The following is a 6,480-nucleotide window of genomic DNA, read 5'->3' as shown; positions in this document are numbered from 1 at the left end:
TACTTTCTATTGTGTGTGAATCTCCGGACGAGATTCCGTTAAGGGGGGAAGGCTGTAACACCCCGGTGTTAATTTTGACGCTAATACCGTGCTTAATCACCAATTAAGGTTAATCACAATCATTAGCGTTAACCGAGTTCGCGCGGTAAATCGTTTTAGCTGTGTTCGATCTCGTTTTTATCCATGATCCGAGCTTCGAATCAACTTGTGCCCAAAACAAAAGTTGCAGACTTTCTATTCCTCTACAACTTCTATTCTGGTCAAATTTCATGTGCCCATATGAAATTTGGAGTTTTGGCCTGTCAAACATTGGTCAAAATCAATGTAAATCAATTCATCTAGGCTACTGTGCTCCTCTGTTTTCCCTGTGTGTGCCCAAGCCGCGACCCCGCGTCGTCGCCGGTGACGCCACGCGTCGGCCGTCGGCGATCCTCGGCTTCCGCATGGATGCGTTCTTATCCTTTCCTGAGCCCTATCCATTTCTCCCCGTTCTCTCCTTCCTCGTGCTCACGTCGAGCCAAGCTCGAGCTCAGTGCCGCCGTCCGCTGCTCTGGCCACCCCTCGCCGCCGTGCCTCGATTCGCCGCGCCCAGAGCCCCGCAGCATCGCCCCGAACCTCCTTCGCCCCATCTCGAGTTCGCTTGAGCTGCACGCCGGCCGAATCAAGCCCGCGACCGCCGGCCGCCATTGACAACCCCGTCGAGCTCCGCCCCCTCTCGTCGAGTTCCACTTTCCGGCCTCCCTCCGCTCAAATCGAGTCGCCGGTGAGCTTCTCCTCGCGCCCTCTTCCTTCCCGGCCATTTCCCTGCGCGATTTAGGCACCGCTGCCGCCGGTTCCCCGCCGCGCCACCATAGCCGCCCTGCGCCGCCGCCTATGCCGCTGCGGGCCGCCCTGGCTCGGGCTCGCGCAGCGCCGCCGTGCGCCCTGAGGCCGCCGAGCTTCACTGAGTGTCGAATCACCCAGCCCCGCGGTCGCCCAGCTTCTTCGCCGCCGGAACGCCGCCATGCGCCGCTGTCGCCCTGCCTTGCCGTCACCGCCCACGTGCGTCCTGGGCCGCCCCCACGCGTGCTTCTGCTCGGCCGCGGCAGCGCTGTCCCCTGCGCGTGGGCCCGCCTGCGCTGCCCGCCGGCCGGGCCGGTTCACGGCCGTCGCGCGCGCTGGCATGCGCCGCCGGTGTGCGGCCGGGGCAGGCGGCAGAGCAGAATAGGGGAGCCCCCCCCCCCTTTTGCTCTCTCTTTCCAATGACAAGTGGGGCCACGGGTCAGAAGTTAAGGGTGGAGTTATTTTTTTTGTTATTTCGGCTGAAAGTTTGTTAATTGCTAGAAAAATGCAGAAAAATCCTAAAAATACAAACTAAATTTTGTTAGGTTTATAAAATTAGGATCTTCAGTAGAAAAATATTTGTGCAGGTGAAATGTCACTTTTGCCCCTGCTAAAAATCCGGTGTGTGTTTAAGCTAGTTATCTTGTATCGGTTGTTCTGTTGTCTAAAAATCCTAAAAATTTTATGGTAGCCTAATCTTTACATGTGTAGTCCACTGAAAAATTTCCAGGTGCATGGCCTATGTGTATGTTCGTGGATCTATTGTTGTTCAATTTATAGTGCTAGGGCCAAAATATTACTTTTGCATTGTATCTTTTAATTTTGGCTTGGTTTCAGTTTAACTTTTGTTCTTGCAGTAGGATCAAAATAGGTTACCCTTGAGAAATATTGATTCTGATTGCTTGTTCGTATTTGAATCTTTAATAAATCGTTTGTCATGTCGTTTCTTCTTTTAATTGGTATTGCCTCCTGAGTGCCTGCACCATTGTAACTCCTGCATGGCATCTTTTCATATGTGTAGACGTCACGAACGAAGCGGTTTACGAGCTGGTTGCGAGCCGGTCCAGGAGCGCAAGCAGGAGAACAGCAGGAGGACGCAGTCGAGCACGCTCCCGAAGAAATCGCTAACCCCGCTGACCTGCAAGGCAAGCCCCGGAGCATATCCCTTACTTTAATTACTCCATGTTATACTTAAAGTATTGTGCATTTATGTTCAAGGAATTGGTTGGAACCATAGATGCATAATCTTGAATACCTAGTGTCCTACTAGTGCAGTTATCGCTAGCACCGCTATGCTTAAGTAAACGCGGTAGAAGATGGGTGATTTCCTGTCACCCGCGAGATATAGGGTTGTTACTTCAGGCAGTGTTTTGAGAAATAATGCAATGAGAAGGAAATTGGAGACCGGGCGGAGGGAAAGTTGGACAGGATTATTGAGTAAAGAAAGTTGAGTCTCCGCCTGTGTCGATTGAGGACCGTTCCGTTGTTGGCCCTTTGACTGAGGATTGAACAGTACTAACCACATGCCGGAAGTAGGAGGTAGTCGAAACCGGTAAGCTAATTACCTAATTGCGTCGGAATCTGGGTCTCGACCTGCGATGCTGGGTAGGGTTGACGGATGGTGAAGTGGCCCACGGGTTCACTGGGTGTTCGCACGTGCGGGGCTCATCATCAGGGTGTTTGCGGGCTTGATTCAGACTTCGGGGTAATTATGGGAACGTTGACGTGTGTGGCCCGACGGGGTTTTCACGTGTTTGTGTAGTTAGGTCCACCTTGCAAGGTTAAATCGGATCGATTCGCCGTGACTCGCGGTTTATGAGAGCCTTGGTCAATGCGTCACATCGTAGTAAGGATTGAAAGGACAGAAAGAGAAAAGATGGTTTTATGTGGATGTTCTTGAAAAGATAACATGATTAACCATATGCTCTAGAAAACTAGGCAAACCTAGTTTCTAGCTATCAACACAATTGGAGCTAAAATATTGAAAGTAAGGATCCAGTATTAGTGGCTTTTCAGTAAAATAACTCCAGAGCCAAAGAGTTGTGCATGTCTAGATAATGGGCTAAGTACCATAGACGGGTAAGCCTTGCTGAGTATTAGAATACTCAGGGTTTGGTTGTAACCCTTCTAAGCAGGCTATCTTCCGGAAGACTTCGATGGAATCGGTGCGTCCTGGAGTGGTCAGCCTCTTCCTCCAGGTTGGACGGTCGAGTGGGTTCCGCCTTCTCCGTGAAGTGCAGACAGGTGAGCCTCACATCAGTGGGCAAGATGTGAAGCTCGTCTTTTGTCATCGACGTTATCTACCATACGGTATTTTGAAGCTTGTTTCAAAAACTGTTTATATTTTTCCGCTGCGTTTGTACTCTGTATTCGAAATGTAACTCTGGCTTGTAAAACTTTATTGTAAATTAATTTGGAGACTTTTATTTAACTCTGGTTGTAAGTTAAGTTTGAAAACTTTTATTGCTTGTAATCACCTGTGCTCGTCTTTTGGCGAAAGTTCCCATGTAATCGATCCTGGTTATAGCAGGCAGTCTGGGTGTACTGGTGAAGTGCAGTAGCGGAGGTTTAAGTTGAATGGTTAATTAGTGCACTTGATCAGTATTATTTGGACTGTTCTGTGACACTGCTCCAACTGGGACAAAGGCCCTTGTGCTCCCACGCTGCCCGGCTAGCCATTGGACCCGGGACTAAAGCACTCTGTGGTCCCGGGTTCAAATGCGGCCGAGACAAATGGCCTGGACCAAAGTCCTATTATGTAGTAGTGATGTCTATCACGACTGTACGACCATAATGAGCTCATGGAGACATTTGTGGCTGAACCTGCTAGAAATACATCTTTCTGTAATGGCTGGGTTACAACCAGAGGCACATATAAGCAGGTGGCTCATTGAGAGTAGTCAGCAAGTCAGATCACACTTATTGTAATTAAGAAAAGTCATTCAACTCAGTCGTATGCTCGTGACCGTGGAAGTTGACACGTACGCCTCCCACCCACCAGTAGGTCTAATTTCAATGAGACCTATCGTGCATGCAATGCTAGCTGGACCTAAAGCACACCAAGAGTACACTATCTGGCCGTGTGTATCCCGTCAGTCGAAATAGTCAAGCTGCAGTGCACAAATTTCCGCACTTCCGTTTTCTTTCAGTAAAGGTGGTCTTACATTCTCGCTTGCTAACCCACTAACCCTGCCGTGCCGGTGCATCATGTGTCCAGGTAGCGTCACTCACACGGCCACACGCCCATGGACTCATAACCCCTGTTTGCCGTCTCCACATCCGGTTTCTGTGCTAGACAAATGCTCCAAGAATACATCCATCCATAGTTGATTCCTCGTCTGCAAGTCTCCTTCCGATCCCATCCCACAAGTCGCCATGTTTCGTCCTTGTTTCATACTGTTTTGGCTGTTCTTATGCCTGGGACATAGCTCTCATTCTTGTGCTGCTGCAAATGGCAGCACTCTGGCAGCAGGCAAAGCGCTCACCAGTGGCGATCGGCTGGTCTCCAGCAATGGCAAGTTCGCGCTCGGCTTCTTCCAAACAGGCTCCAGTAAGTCCTCTGGGAACACCACTTGCCGAACTGGTACCTAGGCATATGGTTCAACAGATCCCCAAGTTCATAGATGTGTGGGTTGCCAATAGAGATATGCCAATACCAGAGCCCTCCCTCAACATGTCAAAGCTCACATTCACTGGAGATGGCAATCTGGTCATCATGAAACATGTAACAAAGTCTGAAATCTGGTCCACCAAGATTTTTAGTAGTACAAAATCCAGAAGCAACATCACTGCTGTGCTCACCGATAACGGAAACCTTGTCATACAAGATGCCTCGAAACCCCACCAGAATTTTATGGCAGAGCTTTGACCACCCAACAGATGTTGTCCTCCCTGGCGGGAAGATTGGCCATAACAAGTTCACTGGTATGAAGTACAGAGTTGTGTCAAAGAAGAACATAGTAGATCCCGCCTCGGGCTCATACTGCATGGAGCATGACCCGGGTGGTTCTAAGCAAATAGTTGATAAGCTTTGCAACTCATCTACAGTTATTTCTCCACGGGCGAATGGAATAGGAAGTATTTCGCCTCGGTCCCTGAAATGTCTGCCAATTATTTTGCCTTTGTCAATTCATTGACACCCATGAAGAAGAATATTGGACTGTCAACACATTCGATGAGACGGTGACCGGACTCATCCTACTTGACTCCAATGGCCTTACCAAAATGCTTATTGTGTAACGACCCGGTCCGGGATAACGGCTAAGATCTACTCTACACATTGAGTAAAACACATGCTAAATAACTCTCTTGCGCTTTGTCCTCGCTTCGCGCAAAAGGTTCGAACCGGAGTTACTAGCTTCCCAGGGACCGGCTATTTAAATTGGTTCAACTCCCTTTCCGTTTCCAGTCTGAGACTAAAGGAGCTGAGCCCCGCGATGATACAGTACTCGCGATAGTAACCCGCGCGGCCCAGTCGGCCCGTGGGCCGTGACAATTTGGGTCAATGCTTTGTAAGATTTGGAAACACTCTACACAAACCCAAGGGTTCATGTGATGTTTTCGCTGTATGTGGACCTTTCACAATCTGCAATGAGAATGCACTTCCACTATTATGCACCTACATGGCAGGGTTCTCTGTGAAGTCGCCCAAGGACTGGAACCTAGATTACAAGAGGGGTGCTGTATAAGAAATACTCAACTAGAATGCAGTAGGAAGAAAACCACAAAAGAGTTGACTGACCAATTCTTTCCCATACCTAGTGTCAGCAGATTGCCTGACAATGCTCATGCCGTGGCAGCTGTTGCAAGTGCACAGGAATGTATGAATGTTTGTCTAGGTAATTGTTCTTGCACGCATATTCATACAGTACAGGCAGCTGCTCAATATGGAAAGGTGGACTTCTTAATGTAAAGCAGCATAATAGTACAAGATACTAACGGAGAGATCCTTTACCTACGCCTTGCTGCTGAAGAGGTGCAAAGTTGGGGAAATAGTGGGAGAAGGCGAATGGTCATTGGTATTCTCATTGGTGCAAGTGTTTTTCTGCTCTAGTTTTGTTTGTTGTTGTGCTGTTACTAGTTATTCAGAGAAAGAAGCGCAAGTCGTGCAATGATTCAAACGGCATCAAAGGTAGTGGTGGTGTTTTGGCTTTTACATATGTTGATTTGCAGCGTGCAACCAAAAGTTTCTCGGAGAAGCTTGGTGGTGGTGGTTTTGGTAATGTGTTCAAGGGGATTCTAAGTGACTCAACTGCATAGCGGTAAAATCTCTACTGGTGCATGCCAAGGAGAAAAGCAATTCAGAGCTGAGGTCAGTACAATTGGAATGATTCAACATGTTAATTTAGTAAAATTGATTGGTTTCTGTTCGGAAGGTGATAGAAGGATTATTGTTTATGAGTATATGCAGAATCGCTCTCTTGATGTCATTGTTTCGAAGCAACGGTACTATACTAAATTGGGGCACAAGGTACCAAATTGCCATAGGGATTGCAAAAGGGTTGTCCTACTTACACGAGAGTTGTCGTGAATGCATCATACATTGTGATGTTAAGCCAGAAAATATACTTCTTGATACATCATTTGTTCCTAAGATTGCAGACTTCGGGATGGCAAAACTTTTAGGGAGAGACTTCAGTCGCGTTCTTACTACGATGA

At 48.2% G+C, this 6,480-nt stretch overlaps 1 pseudogene; it reads left to right on the top strand.

Moving 5' to 3' along the window:
* The first annotated feature begins 4,197 nt into the window (after positions 1–4,197).
* Positions 4,198–6,473, top strand: LOC120639871 (annotated as a pseudogene).
* The last annotated feature ends 7 nt before the right edge of the window (positions 6,474–6,480 follow it).

The sequence above is a fragment of the Panicum virgatum genome, chromosome 7K (genome assembly GCF_016808335.1).
Source record: "Panicum virgatum strain AP13 chromosome 7K, P.virgatum_v5, whole genome shotgun sequence".
Lineage (NCBI taxonomy): Eukaryota > Viridiplantae > Streptophyta > Magnoliopsida > Poales > Poaceae > Panicum > Panicum virgatum.
Note: the sequence above shows the minus strand (reverse complement) of the source record. Positions and strands in the feature narration are given on the sequence as shown.